At 39.0% G+C, this 19,192-nt stretch overlaps 1 protein-coding gene across 1 annotated transcript in view; it reads right to left on the reverse strand.

The window, feature by feature from the left end:
* Positions 1–16,848: 16,848 nt before the first annotated feature.
* Lmntd1 (lamin tail domain containing 1) overlaps positions 16,849–19,192 on the reverse strand; it is a 384,388-nt gene continuing 382,044 nt past the window's right edge. The window contains exon 13 of the mRNA XM_033766294.1: positions 16,849–17,463. The gene's annotated coding sequence lies outside the window, so the exon portion shown is untranslated. The remainder of the gene's footprint in view (positions 17,464–19,192) is intronic.

A 19,192-nucleotide genomic window follows, 5' to 3' on the forward strand; every position in this document is an offset into this window, starting at 1 on the left:
CTCACTGCACTGTCTCAACTTCAGTGCACAGGGTCTTGTGCCACATGCTGTGGTCCGAGGTTGGGGTATTGCTGGTGAAGGTTGTCCCTTGGCCACTGAATTAGTCAGCTTTCCTATCCCTGAGACACAATATCTGACACCCACAGCTTAAAAGACAGGTTTACTATGGCCCTCAGTTGCAGAGATTTCGGTCCATAGTCAGCGGCTCCGAGACAGGAGCATCACCGTGGAAGGGTGTGGCGGAGCAGAGCTGCTTAGTTCATGGCTGCCAGGAAGCAGAGCAGGGGAACGGAGACAGAAAGAAGCCAGGGACCTAGGTAGTATCTAAAGTCACATCTCAGTGACCCACCCAGACACACCCAGAAGTTTGTTTTACTAATTTCTTGACATTTCTTAAACCAGTAAGTTGACACAAGTTCAGTTAACCCTGATAGCCACCTAGCTTGAGGGTAATCTGGGTCTTGCCTGAGTTTCACAGCCAGAAGGACCTGACAGTGACAAGGGTGCCTTGAGGCTCCTGCCACAGCTGGCACTGATGCTGGCCAAAACCCTGGGTAAGTCCCTCTGGGTGCAAGTCTGGTTTCTGTCCAGTGTCAGCTGTTCTACAGCTGTTTCTGTGAGCCCTGGGCTGCTGACAGATGTGCTGCCCAGGGCTGAGGACAAATAGTGGAAACAGTCCCTTGGCTACCATGAAGCTAAACCTCGAGTGTGTCTCATACCCACAGGGTCCTGTACAGTCTTGCATCTGAATTAGTTGTAAAGAGTTTGATCCTTTTTTAAATTTTTTTTTCTTTTTGAGTTTATTGGTACAATGAAAGTATACAATACAGTTAAATTAATTATTGGGATCCTGTACCTTTACATGATAGGTCTTGATTCTCATTTTTTCCCCTTGTCCCTGCCCTCCCTTCACCCCCTCCTCCCTTCCCCATCTACAAACACTTTATTTCCATTTTTTTCGATTTGTCATATTTTTTTTCTCTCCCTTATTACCTTTCCCCCACCCTTCCCACTTTCCCTACACCTTTAGCCCTTTACTTCCTATTTCACATTATTAATTATCTCATTAAGATCTTGTGTACTATTACAGTTTTTCACACTAGAGAAACTATTCAGTATTTCAGTTAAAGAAATCTCTGTATGAACATTAAAAATAGGGAATCCTAAAATAAAACTAAAAAGGAAAGTAAAAGAGAAAGGCAACGATGTAAGATTAAAATAATCCTTAATTCTGAAGATGAAAATGGTCCCTGAATATATTTAAATTGCTTCTTGCTCTTGTAGTCTTATCTTATTCTTTTTTTTCCCATTATTTATATGTATCCTGCAAAACTCTCTTTCAAAATGGTGGGGAAATAAGATACTTCCACGACAAAGAACACCTGAGAAACTACATGAATACCAAACCAGCACTACAAGCAATTCTAAACAAGATCCAAGAAAAAAACACTGAAGACAACAGCACCATGAGGCCCAACAGAGCAAATCAAATATGCAAGGCAAGAAACTAAAAGCAAAAGGTGAAATAGTAAAAAGAGTCAACAAAAGGCCAATAACATGACAATAATAAGCCAGTACATTTCAGTTATAACCATCAATGTCAATGGCCTCAACTCACCAGTCAAGAGAAACAGACTGGCAAAATGGAATAAGAAGCAAAATCCAACAATATGTTGTATACAATAAAAACACCCAGTGCAAAAAGAAGCCCATAGACTGAAAGGATGGAAAACAATTCTCCATGGGACAGGAGCCCAGAAAAAAGCAGAGGTAGAAATCTTATTTACAGACAAAGTAAATTTCAGACCAAAACTGATTCTAGTATTATTGATGTAGGATGGTACTGTATCATACCTCTGTGAATGTAAAATATCTTGTACCTGCTTTATGATATGTAGTAGGGATCATGCTTTATCAGAGCTATTTTTAATGGTATTACTCTAGAATGTTCTCTTTCCAAATGATGATTAAGATGCTAACAACAACAACAAAAAAATGGTACCAGGTACCACAACAGCAAGAGAACTTTGTTGTTTTCTGGGTATTATTCTTTTCTTTTTTTTTTAATGGAATGCGCTGAATGTCTGTAATTTTGTTCAGATGACTGCAGAACCTGGAAAAGCTGTTGCTATTGATGCATAACATACTGCTATTATTGGTCTTTATATACACACACACACACACACACACACACACACACATATATATATATAATTTGTTTTTTGGTTTTGTTTTTTTTTTGGTACTGGGGATTGAACTCGGGTCCTTGCACTTGCAAGGTAGGCCACCGAACCGCTGAGCTAAATCCCCAGGCCCTGTAATTTGAAGTTTTGGAAACTTTAACTGTGCTGTCAACTTTGGAAAAAGTTATCTCAATTTACTGTGTTGAGTTGGCGTTGTACAGAAATTGACAGCCATATTGGTCTAGAAATGTTAATTAATTATTTATTTTTTTTCAATTTGTACAGGGGTAACACACCGTATTAAATATGTAAGGTCATATCTACATGGGTTGATTACAGAGTTTGATCCTTTTGAGGCTTGCTATTTAGGCCTTGTTAGGATGTTCAGAACAGCATTTAGGCTACACCCAAAGCAGTGCTCTTTCGCGCAATCTCATGCCATGTGTACTGGGAGACTCTTCCACCTTACTGGTGGGAACACAAACTACTCCTATTCCTAGGTGAGTTCCAGAGATTGTTCTGCCTCTCTGTTTCAGGTTGTCTTTTCCTTGAACTTGGGTATTGAGAGCCATGAGGAACTTTCTGGAATTCTCTAGAAATTCCTGTCTGTGCAGCAACCTCTTCTCCATACAGTTCTCTTTTATGTGTGCTCTGCCTTGTGACTTCTAACTGCCGTAGGCTCTCCAGATTTACTGTGCCATCTTTTAAAATGAGGATTTACAGACTTTGCTTGGGCTCTGCCTTCCTGGGCTGAGGTCTGGAGACCAGGCAGTAAACTAGGGCACCCACCGAGCTCATCTTGTTTGTCTCCTTTCTCTGAGGGATCACGGTCTTCCATTTCCTATTGTCCAACTTCTAAAAACCACTTTTCCATGTGTTTTGTTCGTTTCCTTCTAGTTGTTTAAGAAGGGTGTGTGGCCTCAGTCCTGTCACTCCATCATGGTCAGATGTGGATGATCACATTTCCACACTGTTCTTAAGGGCCTTGACACCTCATCATTGGAGACAATGCCCAGCATGTACTAGACAGTCAAACCTGACCTAAAAATTGAATGAATAACTTGTCTTCCAAATTTTAATGATACAATATTTTCTTCATTGCTGAGATTAGACATTCTTTAATAAAACTTCAAAAAATATACTTAGAGCTAGGCAAGCTCAGGTTAAAATCCTTGCCCTCCTACTTAGTCACTATCTGACCCTCACTTTTTCTATTCTGAGTATAATATGTACACCTTGAAGGGCAGGCATGGGAATTAAATAAAAGATGGTATATAAAAAGCTCTTGGTAAATTTATTGTGAAATGGGAACTTTTGCTGTTGTTCTTGGTGTGTAGAAACAGTGACCTTATTTTTGGGATGGTGTTTTATAATTCATGTGATTTTCATGTATCTTATAGTTTCCTAACAATACCTTTTTCCCTCAAATAATTATGTTGGCTCAATATAAAGCAAACAAAAGTTCCTATTCCATTATAGAAAAAGGTAAACAAACAAAGAACCCCACAAAATACTCAGGCTAACAATTTGCACATTTGGAGGATTAAGAACATAGTTTTGCTTGTATGACAGGCTCTTAAACACCACACTCTATTTCTGTCTTTAAAAGAGACATCTGGGCTTGCATGATAGACTTTGTCTCTCGAGTCTTGGCATCTAGTTCCAAAAGCCAAAAGCAGCTTCTCAGAGTCCCTGTGGTGTCACCTTTTGTGGTATAAGGCCTGGAATTAATATGATGTGCTGCCTTGGCATCTAGTAAAATTGGAAAAGCCTGAATGATCCAGCTGAACATTTCCCTGTCTATCCTGCTCTTTTCAATAAGGTGCTCAAGCCAATAAACATCCTAACTGAGGGGGCCAGCTTCAGTAGGAAGATCCAGTTCCCTGCCAGCCCAAACAGTTATGTAAACAAGGCAATCACATATCTTGTGGGACCAGGAGGCATCTCACCTTCTTGGTATTACCAAGCCTGCACTTCTAGCTCCTGCTCTTTTGCTCTGTCCCAATACTTGCACGTCCCTGAACAGTGTGCCCTCCTCCCCTAGGCTGTGGGTATGTCTGGTCAGTAAACTGCTGATGGGTTCACCTGCCAAGTGTTAGATGGCATGTGTTTGGCCAGCTTTATAACCCTAGGGGGATTATTTCCCATGCCAATAGGGTGGGTAAGAGACCATCCAAAATCCACCCAAGTCTACCCCTCATATGGGAGGTCTGGGGCAGTACCTTCATACTCACTGTTCTGATAAAAAATTTTAGGCACATAAAAAAGCACTTAAAAAATGTGCTTGCTACTCCTTTGGAGACTACGGGAGTTTAAAGACACAGGCTCCCAGAAGAGGTTGGCAGTGGGAATAGGAGACAAAGCTAGCTCCTGTGGCTCTGCCACTGAGCTCCAGCTCTCCCACACATGGGCGGAGGATGACACAGAGTGGCAGACAGGATGCTCCTTCTCTTCCTTGACGGGGAAGGAGTCTCTAAACTGAGTACACATCAGGTTTTGCTGTAAGTGGTGGCCAATATTAAGAGAGGGGGATTTGTTCATCTCATAACTGCTTTGGCCAAGGATCCTACCAAGGATGATGAAATCCACTGTTACCTCCCTACAATGAAGCAAGGCTGGTGGACAGGTTGGCTTGGAGAAGTGGTTGGTAGGAAAGATAGAATCAGAGTCTTTGGATGAGAAGAGGGCTAGAAAAAGAAGTGTTAATAAAGCATCTGTCCTGTTGGAACTGACATATTTACAGATATAAATTTCTATAAAAAATTTCAAAACAAAATAGAGAATAACAATAGTTAATATACTGTGTCATGATCTTAAAAGAATGGCCAAAATGTTATTCAGAATACAAATCATAGACAAAAGAACACTTTTTGTTCATGGCAAGGGAAGAAAGATTCAAATATAGCTGCCTATGAAAAATGTTCAAATTCACCTTTTTTTAATAGAAGAGTGCTTTTCATATTTTCTTTATTAATATCTACTTGTATTACATTAAAATTTTAAAAATTCACAAAATTCTTCTGTCAGCTGTGCAGTAGGGCAGTTGTTTTGCTGATAAAACCTCTTTTTCACATGGACTAAATTAGAATGGTCTGTTCCTAACAGGGGCGACACAGAATACTGCTGAGATTCACTGAAAAGTTTGCGAACAATACAAATAACACACCAGACTCTATGCCTACCACTTCCTCACACACACTATGTCCTCTAATCCCGTGAGATTTGTGATCTGTGGCAAGTTACTCAACTTCTCTGAGCCCATCTGAAACATGGCTGGAGCCCCCATGGTTATCTCACAGAGGTCCTTGTAAGAATAAAGTGACAGACTCAATGCAAATCTCTCGGCCCAATTCCTACTACACAGTAAGTGCTAAAAACATCAACTGTTAAAAAGCTAAGCTATTTTTATTCCTGACTGTTCAAGGGAAGTGTTTACAGACTATGGATGTTAAAAATATTTACAAATTTCAAGACACTACTGTGGTTTCCATGTGTCTCCAAATACCATGTGTTGGAATGTTATTCCAAATTGATATGTTGATGGTATTTGGATGGGGAACTTTGGGAAGTAATGGGAATTAGACAAAGGCATCAGCATAGGGTCTCTATTATGGGTCTTTGTGGCTTTATAAGAAAAGGACCAGACTTGGTATATGCTTGTTCTGCCTTGCCAAGTGATGCCCTCTGCTATATTATGCTACAGCACAAAGCTTTCAGCAGATGCCAGGCAGATGCTGGCACCATGCTTTTGGATTTCCCAGCCAAATAAATTTCTACTCTGTATTACCTGGGCACAAATTTTTTTTTTTTTTTTTTTTGTAATAGCAACGGTAAAGGACTAATGCAACAATCAAACTGTCAAACTTTCCATTACTGGGCCATCCTTTGAGTGCAAGCTTGGATCAGGGCAGGAACAGACCTGTTATAACTTGACCATCCCTGAGTCCACACAGATGTACAGTGTCTTACGGCCCAGGACTTGTGGTAGGCGGCGCAGGTGTGGGTTAGCACTGTGGCTGTGTTATCTAAACTATAGAGCAGGAGTGCCTGTGCTCTAATCCCAGTCCTGACGTTTAGTAGTTGTGTAACTATACACATTTAGTTAATTTCCTTGAGGCTCAGTTTCCTCATCTGCAAAATGGAGAGAACCATAACACCTATCTGTGAGGATGGTCATGAAGTTTAAAGGAGACAGTGCATGAAAAGTGCTTGACACACTCTGAACACTCGTAAACACTCGCTGTGCCACCATGGTGAACAGAGTTTGAGCAGAAGACTGCTTGAAGTAGATCCCACTAGAAAACACAAATAATAAGCGAGACTGGGAGTTCCCACTCCTATCATGTGAAGAACTCTGTCAGGAATGGAGTAAGGTGCCTAAGCAGCTAACTCTTTGAGCACTATTGACAAGGCACCGCGCTAAGCACTTACCTAATTGTTAGCTTATTTACTATTCATAATAATGTTGTATGACAGGAACTAATGTTCTTCCCATTTCACAGATGATGAAACAGAGGACAGAAAGGTTAAGCACTGGGGCTCCAACTGGTCAGTAGGACTCACAATGTTCAAAAGATATGGGGATATGGGTGAGGTTCACAGTCTCGTTGCTGGGCTAGAGATTAGGAGGTGGCCGCAGGTCTGGGTGGGAGGAGTGTGCTTATCTTTTGCAGATTCATTTATTTGTTAGTGGAGGGAGGCAGATATGCAGGGGTGGTGGGAGCCTATGCACATCCCTCACCCCTCACCAGGACCACTGCCTCCAGAGGCGACCTCACTGGCTATCAACAGAGGGAACCTTAGAAGAGTGCTTTCCCAAACCTTGGGTGCCTGGCAGTAGGGTGAACTGGTACCAGCAAGGAGGAGAGGCATGGAGCGTGCTTCTCAGCACAATCCTAAAGCCAAAGATGGCTTATTTCTGCCTGGAAATATTTATCCTACCACTTATCCATAAACTTTATTTCCAGAATCCTCTGTTACAAAGGGAAGGAACGATGTTGAACTGTATCATTAATTACTGTTCATAGGTCCCATTAATGACAAGTCAAGCCCACATGTTGGAAAGATCAAATTTATCGTCTTCCCACTGAGGACAAGAAGACAAAAGAATAGGAAGTTAGGGGGTGGGAAGTAAAAGGAGAAAGGATAGGGATAGGACAGGATAGCAGATCTGAGAAACTGATGGAGCACAGAAGCAATCTTGCCTACTTTCACTTTCCCTGAAGCAAGCCTTGAAAATGTCATCTGGGAAGACCTCTTGTGAGTCTTTGGCATGCATGTTGCATAACTCCGACCCTTGCGAGAGCGCACCCTTGAGTACTGTCTCCGTCTTTATAAAACACTCTGCTTTCTTTTCAGTATCTGCTTTATGGCAGTTTAAGTATCCACCAGTCAAGCAGACAGTAAGTGGCTTCTTATGTAAATACACAGAGTTCTCAGTTTACAAGTGTCTCTGAAAACCCTTCTATTCCTTATATGTTTTTCGAAGTTTTCTTTTGGCTCCACCGAGTGTATGAAGACCTATCCAGAGACGTGCAAGTGAGCTCCACAGCCACAAAGTTAGGGTGAAATAAATTCTCAAAATTCATTGCCAGCACCACAGTCCCTGGGAGGGTCATTCTTAGGTAACGTGATATTTCTTTCGCTTTCGATTTTTGCCCTCACTTACAAATAGAAACCTTAAGAAATGTTCTCATATATTTTATGAAATGTCCGTAATAAAGTGTGAAGGATATAGAGAAATGACCTGAAGACAATAAAAATCATTTGTAATTACAATACTGGGATAATTCCCATTAACAATTTTTGTTCAGTTTTTGTCTTTATCTTTGTCTTTCTATTGATCCACCCATTGATCTATGGTCGCAGAAGATTCTTAGATACTGACCAGTTTTTATTGTGGATTTTTGAAGCATGATATGTGGACAGAAAAGTGCACAAATCGTAAATATGCTCAGCGTGTTTTTATACACTGCACACACCACTATGCTTGGTGCCCAGCCTTACCAGAACTGGGGTGTGTCTCCTTTTGCTGTTTCTTGCGCCCTGAGGTTCTTTCTTCACTTCAGGAGTCTAGGGTTTCCTTCTTCTTGCCTTAGAAAGGGAGGTCTCCACAGATCACAGAGAACAAGAGCTCTACTTTTTGACAGAGGTCCAAGAATATGACGAGAGACGTGGAACAACATGAATCAGTCTGCGCTGATTTTTCTACATCTGGAAATGTTTGTGCGTGGATTAAGCTTCATGCCCACCATTCCTCTTACAGAACTTTAGAACTTAGAGCAGGGCCAGCGTCATTCCTAGGAGACCCAGCAATGGCTGTGCGCCATTTGGTTTGCTTATTCTGTTCTCTTCATATCCCAGAGTCTTTCATGAAGACTTAGAGTTAATAGCCTCCTGCTTTCAACATGGTGAAGGCCCAAGTGTTGGTCACCTCAGCCAAAGTGATTTACATACTCCAATTCTCAGTGTGCTGCTCATGTTGGACTGAGTGCATCTCAGATCTGTATCAGGTGATTCTGATACAGATGGGGCTCGTGGGTGTAATTGTTTTTCGTTTGCAATTTTTGCTGTTGTTGTTGTTGTACCAGAGATTGAACTCTGGTCCTTGTGCTTGTGAGGCAGGGGGGCAGAACCACTGAACTAAATCCCTGGCTCGTGAGTGTAATTTTTTGTCCATGCTATGACCATGGCCTTCATCCAAATTCCTGTGTATCCAAATTACTTGGGGGATGTTATTAATATACAGATTTCCTAAGACCCATTACTAGTCTAACCAGGCCTGGCAATCTGAATTTGACCAACTCATCAAGTTATTATGCAACCAGGCTGGCATCTATTGGACGATTACATTTGGAAATCATCCTTCCTATGGCCTGTGAACTACAAAGATTCAGTTCACTGCTGTCCAAATGACCCAGCAAAGTCCATTCAGAAGGCAATAACAGGATATGAGGAGAAGCTGAGGTGTTAAAGCTCCTCTTTGGCCCCTCATTCAACCAGACTGACTGGACTTGCATAAAGGTCAAGAAGTGTTTGTAGGCCACTCTTGGACCACTGTATCACCTGCTATCAAACACACCTTTTCCTGTGTCATTTATTTTATCAACAGGAAGATTTATCTGAGGATAAGGGCACCCTGGGGAAGCCCTCTCCTTATGCCCTGAGAAAGGACTGTGACACTGCTGGCCTCTGCTCTCCAGCACCAGGCCAGTACCTGCAGGTCTCCTGAGCTCCTGAGAAATGCTGTCATTCTTTAGATTATGTCCTTTTGATTAGAAGCCCCTTGAACCTGGCTACGGAGGATTTTAGAGCTCCGTTTTCAATTATTAAAAATGTAACAGGATGTAGAGAATATTTACAATGGAAAAAAAAAATAAAGGACTTTAGGAAACACAGCTATAGTAGACCAGATCACCCCTCCAGAATGAGTTGAAGTGTGAGCTGCAAGTGTAACAACCCATTAGGTCGATGTGTCATCCGGTCACCAGTCATATTTAGACTATGTACTACTAATGCCAGCCCCTGCTACCATGAATGACCGAGCTGACCTTTTGTTTAGGGTGGCCACTGGGATGGGAGTACCGTCCAGGTTCAGTGTCTGCCATTGGAAAAACACTGGGTGGGGGAGGAAGGAGAAAGAGGATGGAGCCAAACTTTAGAATTTGAGTCCCTCACCCTCAAAGGAAAAAAATCCTCTGATTGTGATACTGGAGGAGAAGTGAGAGATGATATGGAAGGGACGTGTCAGAAAAACCAAAGCTTAAAAGGGAGCGGTCACCAGTCACTCAAAATCCTGGTGATGCAGACAGGGTGAGGTGCTGCCCCAGTTTTGTGCTGTTAGAGCAGAATATTCAAGACTAATTTATAATGAACAGAAATTCATCAGTGCACAGATCTCAAGACCAAGGTGCCAGCACCAAGCAAGGACCCACGTGCTGTGTCACCACAAGGTGAAAGGGTGAGAGGGTGCGAGCGAACCCTCTCCCAGGATGCCCCACCTCCCAACACTTGCTTTGGGGATTGTATCCAGTACAGGAATTCTGGGCGCCCATTTAAAGCATAGCAGATGGGGAAGATTTTAACCTCTCAGTTGGAGTCAAGACACAAGAAGAGGAAAATCGATATTATGTGGAGCTTTGCTTGTATTTACTTTGATTAAAGGAAACTTATTGAAAGAGACACTTCTGACTGAGTTATATTTTGTAGACATTTAAGTAAAAGAAACTGCACGAACAGCTAGGTGAATTTTTCTGGTGTGAACCTGTTATTTTTTCAAAGTGAGCCCAAGGTGAAGGAATAGAACAGTGACAGTTCTAACGAATCTCATTTGCCACCTCGAACCACTGCTTTCCACAAAGGAGATTTATTTTTTGTAATTCTTATTAGTATGTGTTTGCAGTGCATAATGACTGCACGCATCATGGGGAGTTGGTACATGTACACAACATGTTTGAACTCTTTTTTAATCCCCTCTCCTCCCTCTGTCTCCCTTCCCTCCAGCTCGTGGACCCCTTTCCTTTACTTACTAACACCAGGGTTACATTTGACTACTTTTGAACCTTAAACAGATTCTACCAGTAAACTCTTTCGCATCTGGCTTCTTTTGAGCTACCCTGTGTTTAGGAGATCCATCTACACGTTTGTATATAGCTGTTCATTTTTATTACTATATCACAGTATTGTCATACAAACACCTCACAGATTTTCTTTTCTGTTTCAGACCATTTATTTCCAAGTTTTTCCCCATTACAAAAATGTTGCTGTAAAGTTTTTATATGCTTTTAAAATAATTTTATTCTTTATGTTATAAAAATAATTCAACCAATTTTATTTAAAAAGGAAGTGTTAAATATATGGCAAAATATTTTGTTGGAAATAAAAGTTATACTTTAGGACTACCATTTTCTGTAGTGGTCCTTACCACAATTTCCTCACTTACTTAAAAAAATAATTTTATTGGTATATTTAAGGTAGACAATGTAATTCTCTAAGCAATCTAGGGACATATTATGACATCTTAAAATAATATCAGAGAGCCATGCTTTTATCCTTCTTATCTGTCATCCTAAGCATATGCATCTATTTCCATGGTCACTCAGTAGTTCAGTATTGTGGTTAGCAGACTGATATACATCCCTATTACAAGTCAGAAGTAGAAGGAAAGAACAAAAAAGGGCATGCCACCCTCTGCCTAGACAGGTTTCCTGAAAGCTGAATGTACTTTTATTTATAGCTCACTGGCCAGAATTTGAGGGATATATGGACTTCCCATATAAAATAGGGCTACGTTAAAATTCAGGAGAAAAAAATGTATTAGGGCAAAGGCAGGAATAAAAAAGTTTGTCACATCTTTAAAGACTGGGCATATGCTGTATTTTGCCAGGGGTGGCAGGCCAAGAATGGGTAGCTGTGATAGACACCAGGAAAGGACACCGAGGACTGTAGAGCTACAACTATGCTTGCGAAATGCCAGGTATTAGACATGCTTTACTCATCACGAGAAACTCCAAATTACTCTATTAGCACCTTTCATGTACTATGCTTGGCTTTTCCAAAATATAAAAGGTAAGTGAAGGAAACAGAAATACTTCTATCAAGGGCATTCAGAGACAATGTACTTTTGTTTGTAAAGTGGTTTTGTTTTTGGCAGTAAGGCATAGAAAATGATACAATCTCCACTGGAGATTTTTCTTTATAAAGAAAAATGTATCTGGCTCAGTTGGTGTTAAATGTGACTCTTCCTGGAGGTAGAAGAATGAAGTAGATCACATTTTAAGGAGTTTTTAAAGTTGTAGTAGAAAATAAATCCAGATTTAAATGGTTCTTACAGTAGTTAATAAAAATATTTACCAAACGACTATTCTAGCACTACTAACATTATAGTGATCTCACATTTTACAAACCTTTAAAACATTTCACAACATTTAAATTTACTTGAAATATAGTTCTCACTATCCAGTATATATCTCTCTCACTGTGTATATGTCAGGAAACAATTCCTGAATATTCTCTAAAATGGATTCTGAACTATTCATTCCTTAAGTAAGGAATGGTATATTTTAGTAATAATAACAGTGATAATTAAATAATAAGCAATGATAAAATCATGTTTACTCACTTAAATAAAATAAGTACGTAGGTGAAGAACAATCTCAAAAATCAGGGAGCAACATTACCCCAGCTTTGTGGTTGGGCACAGATTCCATCATGGAATCAAAGTCTCCACTAAATATTTAATGAAATGCGGCACAGTTGCAAGGAGAGAGATTTACTAGTTGATGCAGAATGGTTAAACAGTGGCAAATGCTCGTTTGTGAGGTCTGTACCCAAAATAATTTTGTTTACTTAAAAGGCAAACAACAATTTTATCCTTTTAATAGTACTAATCATCAGGTTGGTTTCCTTAGATGTTTGGAATACAAGAGTGGCAGAATATTTCATCAAGCATCTGTAATACACTGATTTTGTACAATACAGTAATAGGAAGTTTGGATCCTTCTTTTGCATAGAGAAATGTGATGTCTCAGGCTTAGTAGAGCACCTGCCGGGCATGTGTGTTTGCTCTCTTCATTTTTATAGGGCAGGGAATAGACAGTGATGAGGGTGAAAGCTGACCCAAGGTCATATGGATGCTTGGGCTGAATAAGAAGAACTGAGAGCTGATTTATAAGACTTTTCCCAGTAACTGTCTTAGATGCTATTTTGCATTTATGTGACTATTAAAACCATGTTATAAAGGTCACTATGAGCATGGTGGGCGGTGTCCCTGACTGGATCTAACTGTTAGAAATACACCCTGGATAACTGAGAATGTAGGATGATCCTCAAAGTTTATGTGGGATTGATTCACAGAAGAGATTTTTTTTTAATTTCCCAAGATTTCCAGGGCTGATCTAAAACGTAATCAAGATGTAGCTACTTCCAGTTCTAATGTTCTTCTATTCTCCTCCCTTCCTCATGGTTCAAGTAACTCTTTCCTGTTCGCCACTTAAACTTCCTGTTCCCTCCACCACAGAGTCTTTGTGCCTCTTGTTGTTATGGCTGGAACTCTCCCATTTTTGTCTTCCCATGGCTTGGTCCCTTCTTCTTCTAGTATTGGCTGACATCTCACCCTCTTGGTGACACCTTTCCTGGATATCCTATGAAACCACAATAAACCTAACCCAGCTATCTCTTATCATCCTTCCTTTTTTATGTACCAGCATATCACTACTTTTAACATGCTTTATTACCCTACTAACTTACTTTGATTGTTGTTAAGTCTCCGATCACTAAAATACAAGCTTCATGAAGGTAGGGATGTCTGTTTCCTGCCCCTGGATCCAGTTGTAGCTCTCCTACTATTGAGAACAATCTTTTTGATGTTGTGGGCAAATCATTCTACATTGGATTTATTGCTTACAAGAAGCTTCATAAATTACTCTTGTAGATCATATATACCAAATTTGAGTTACTGGGCCTAACATTTTAAAATCACTTCCAGATTTCTATGCAGGCTGGGATATAGAGTTTGGGCACAAATGGTAAAATCGGATGATTTAGTGACAGTAGGACAGTGAGTCAAAAATCAGATGGTTCTGTAAAATCTAGAACTTACCACTGCTAAAGTGAGCCTGGACAGACAATAAGTTAAATGACAATAGAAATCCTTTAATTCCCTAAAAAGGGGTACTGTATCTCACGTGAGAGCTGTGACAGTACAGAAATTCTTGAGAAGTCAACATTCAAAGATTCCTTCAAATGAAATTTTAATTACCTAGTTTATTTAAGAGGATAAGTGGATAAAAGCTTACTTCACCAACATACATGAATGTATTTTCTGTCCCTTCTACATATTTATTATATACATCTGTATTATTGATATATATAATTGATATATATATATAATTGATATATCTATCTATATATATCTATCTATATATATGACATGTGCATATCATTTATATATAGATAACAGGAAAATAAATTCCTCTGGGTTTCTGTTTAAAGACTCTCAGTGAAACAATTATTGTTTTTTGAAATCAACTCTCTTTAGCAGTATTTTCCTTCTGGTAATGGAAATTAGTTGATTGTAGATTAGGCAGAAATGAATCAATGTGGAAGACAGTTCAGCATGAGCATGAGATTAAATGAAGGCAAAAAAAATGAAACTTTAGGCTATAAAATTGTCATCTTCAGCATGTACATATTTGATGCTTATGAGGCAAAGTGATTAATTACCTGAGTTTGACTAAAATCAACAGAAGGTAACATGTTGAGACCCAGTAAGACTGCGTGTTGATCCCACAATCACATCAGCTTCAATGGTCTCCATACGCTTTAATTTTACACTTCTCAGTAATTACATTTTTTATAGGTTGACAGGGATAATTAATCTTGAAGTTCTAAGACAGTCAATATACCTTCATAAGGAAAGAAAGAAATTAAACCCCAAGATTCCACCCAAATCTAGCTGCTGCCACAGAGAACTACGAATACTTACGGGTTGACCCACTGAGGCTTTTGACAGTGACTTGGGGGTATTCTTTTCCCTTTGAACGAGATTAGTTAAATTTGGGATAGTTTCTCTGAGATCAGTCATAGAATGTGAGAGTTAAAGACAAGTGTCCCCTCTCTCAGAATGAAGAATCCAGAAGCGCTACCACTGCGTTTTTCTGGGAGCTGATGATCCTTCTGTGTCTCTGGAGCAGGCACAATATGTTCACAGAGCTCCTCTCATCCTCTTAGTGCCTGGCTGGGTGACTGTTTGCTTCCTGCCTCCTCACTGGACGAGTCACAGGCTTAGGAACAGCTGTTCACAGTTAAACTAATTATCATTTGTCGACAGCCCCCAAATTTTGTGTTCACGTAAAAGAAGGTGGCTAGGCCCCCATGCACATTGGAATGTGTGTTCATTTGTGTGACCCTTTTAGTTTGACAGAACATCTTTAGGATTAGATTTTTTTTCAAGCAGTGACAATGTCTTTGGAAAACTGTTGCCAGTCAACTTTCTAATATTTTTCTCCGAACTCATTTGCATATGATGTTGGGGGGATTTTCCCCCCTTGGATTTTGACACGCCGCATAAAAATGAAGGGCAAACAGCAAAGAATAAAATGAACAGCAGATGTATGAGTGCAGGCCTCTAAAACCAAAGAGGCAGTGACTAAAGTGGAGGTTCTTTGGGCAGTAAACTTTATGACTAAGGAATCTAGTCATTTAATTCTTTGGTTAAAATGTGTCTTTCCTTACATAAATAGTTTAAAGGGCTAAATATGACTTAGAGGATCAGCTTTAACTTATTAACGAATCCTCAAGGTTGTGTCTATTTATTCCCAATCAAAGTTCAGGCAAAAAGTGAATTTGTCTCCAACTTGCCAGGTAATTGAGGGAAAAAGTGATTTTATATTATCTGGACAGTTATTTCTGAATTTTTCTATTGAAAATTAAAAATTAGAAGTTGAGGATAGGAGAGACATATTTGGAAAATGTATCTGATTCAATTAGACTTTTCAGTTAAAGTCAAATTCTTCTAAATATTTTTTTAAATAAAAATATTTGCTTAGCATTTAGGCACCAAATAAATAATGCAACATGTAGAACAGTTTGTTTGAATATGTTTCTTGAAACATTGTTTATAATGAGAAACATTTGGGAAATAATTTACATATTTCATAGGAGAATAGATAAATAAATTATGAGAAATTTGATCCAATAACCATTTTAAGTATTTATGAAGACTGTGAAGGAACATATACTATGCTTATGATGAAATAGCTGAAGAAAACACAATGTTATCATTGAAAAACAAAAAAGAACAAGAAACCAAGATATAGAGATGGGATGTACTGATTTCAAGTTTATTTCTTTGTATGTCCAGCTTCCAAAATCTTTATGATATACCTATAAATTTATTGGTTTAATTTGAAGTAATATATTAGAAAGATTTACTTTTAATCTGAAAATAGACTGTGAAAACTTCACTGATACAATCTAAAAAATCCTGGAATTTAGTTCTTTTTTAAGCTACCTGAGTTTAAATAAAAACAGGTTTGGCAAATATATTTTTGAGTTCTCTACTCTCCTACCCTCCAATTTGTTCAATATTTGAAAGTTTTGGATAAGCCTATAATGTGCAATTTATTCTTGTAACACTGGGCCTAATTTTTCTCTAATCCTTCCCATTTTAAAAGTTAACAAGAAATGAACAGGCAAATAAACCTTCACCTAATGAAGAAACACTATGAATAAGGACAGACATCCATAGAGTGTTTTTCTTTGTTTTGATTTTGAACTAGCAAAAACTCCACTTGGCAAGTTCAAAGAGGATTTATTTGTATTAGGAATAAATATGAGAAAAGGAAAAACTGGAAACAAAGTCTTCATAAACTGGGAGGGGTGGAGGGGTTGAAGGGAGGGCAGGGGAATGAGGAAAAATAAGAACCAAGATACATCATGTAAAAGTACAAATTCCCAATGATGAATATCATCATATTGTATACCTAAAATGTACCAATAAACTTAATAAAAATTTTTCTTTATGTAAGTGAAGTTTAAACTATACTACCTCCTTCAAAGACATCATTTCTGAAACACACAGCAATTAAAGATATGAACAAGGTGCATATTTTAGTTGCCAGTGGATAAAACTAGCAAATTTATTATTTAGGTGAAGTGGGTCAAATCATGTAAATTAGAAGTACTTACATTTAAGATATGCAACAAAGGAATCTTGTTTTAGGGAGATGTGAAAGTAAGTAGAAACATAAAAGTTGCTCTTAAATTTTTCATGAATAGTTCAAGTTCAGAATTAATGCCATTCTTTTCTTTTTACTTTTGCGCTATGAAATGATTTTGCTTTTTCTTCTGAGGATATAGGGTCATCCAACTCCCCCAGGGCTGAACCAACAGAGCTGCTTGAATACAGACCTTAATTAACAAGTGTCTGTGAATATTCTGTGAACATAGTAACACTGATTACTCTAGACTGTGCTTCTCTAACTTTGATGTGCACACTAACCACCCAGGGACAGAAGTAAAATATGGATCCTAGTCAGTAGGTCTAGGGTGGGCGTGCTCTAAGACAACAGATTTCTAACAAGCTCCCAGCTTATGCAGTGAAACTGCTCAGTAACAAATCTTTGATTAGTATCGCTCTCTAGCATATCGAGAAGCAAAGTCAAATGCATTTATGAAAGAGAAATGGAGGAGATAATTGACTGAGGTACCCCAGAGCTCTTTCTGGATGTTAATGAAATAGCTGGCCTTGAACTCCAGCCGACTGCTGGTGTATCTTCACCTGAAGATAAAATGAGAACTAGGTAAGTATATCTAGTTTAGTTGTTGCTGAAGAGGCAAGAACTCAAGAATTGTTTTTCCCTTTCTTTGTGTAAATTACCACATGAAACTGTTAGGTAACATGACCAAATAATGTTTCAGATCCTAAGAGATGGCAGCTTGTACTTTCTATTTCTTAGGAACCTAGTTTCTAGAAAGCCAGGCATCGTTTTATTCAGAATCCAATGGCAGTTAGAGAATAGGGCATGGGAAAAAAGTAAAGATACTACTTTTAAAAATATGAAATCTGTTTTGCTTTTAGAATAAGACTAAATAAATTCAACTCAAACACCAGAAAGATAAACTTTCCAAAAGAGAAGTCGCGGAAAGTACAGTGGAGGGATTGGAGTTGGGGTGGAGCTAGAGTTGGAGCAGGAAGCCAATGACAGGAGGCCAAGAAAGGAAGGTAGACGCATCAATATGCATTCAGGGGAAGAAAGTCCCTGAGAAGTTTCTAGAGATGGGAATGCCCAAAAGACTCCGAACAGAGCTGTGAAACATCCAGTTTTAAATTATTTGCCATGCACTGTTTAAGTGACATAAATTTTCTCTGTGACCCCAAGGCAATGTGTGCGGGACATATCCAGCCTTGTGTAGGAATTACTATGGGATATAGAGGATGCCGGTAGCGTCTGCCGTGACGGTTCCGTGCTGCAGAGAAAGGAAGCACATGCCGAAGGCAAGGCCTGAACAGACCTTGGAGAATTCAGTGGGCCATTAGTGACCGGGGAGACTCAATTCCCCAAACAATTACAATCCCCAGAGCTATAAGAAGAGACACAAGGCTTCCCATCATGGAGGTAGGGGAGGTTATAAGCATTTTTCTTAGCGTTTTAAAAGGTTAAGGTAACCCCAGCAAATTAAAACAAGGTGCTAGTGGGGGAAGTGATAATGCAAATCAGTGAAGAAGGGAAAGACAAGCGATTAGAAATCCAAGAGAAGACAATGCACTTAGGTTTTAAACTATAAGTGAGCAGGGGACATTTGGAATTCGAACAGCAAGTTGAGCTAAGACGGGTAGATTTCATTTTGGCAAAAACTGATAGGATAGAGAAATAAATGGGCCATTCATAACACTTTTTCTTCAAAAGTATTACAAGATTCAAATATTTCCTTATTCCCCAGTAAGTTTTTACCTGAAAATTTTACAATATAGACTTAGAATAATAATTCAAGCCAAGTTTTCAATTTAGGCTCGTAACTTCAATCTTCCTTAATAAAATACCTTCTTCAATTACAGTGTATGAGACAAGTTTTAAAAATTATTTTATTTTTTATCTGTCCATGCTTGCAATATGTAATGATTACATTCATCGTGGGGAATTTGGACCTGTCCATGATATATCTTAATTATTTTTTCTCCATTCCTCTTCCCTCTCTTCAACTTTTTCCCCTCCCCATTTGCTAAAGCTCGGTTTACATTTTTCCTTCAGTTTTCTCTCTCTCTCTTAAGTCCCTTTTCTCTTTTTTCCCTTTCCTTTTCCCTCTGAAAAAGTTCTTCCTACTTCCCAGTGTTTATCCTCTGGTTTGCTCTTTATTTATACTTTGGGTTTTGCACACAACAGAAACAATGTGATATTTAAACTTGTGTATCTGATTTATTTCACTTAAAATAATGGTTTCTTTACCTAAAAATGTCTCAAGTTTATCCTTCTTTATGGCAGAATAGTACTATACCCCACTGTGCATAT

The sequence above is a fragment of the Fukomys damarensis genome, unplaced genomic scaffold (genome assembly GCF_012274545.1).
Source record: "Fukomys damarensis isolate Sample0158 unplaced genomic scaffold, DMR_v1.0_HiC HiC_scaffold_19, whole genome shotgun sequence".
Lineage (NCBI taxonomy): Eukaryota > Metazoa > Chordata > Mammalia > Rodentia > Bathyergidae > Fukomys > Fukomys damarensis.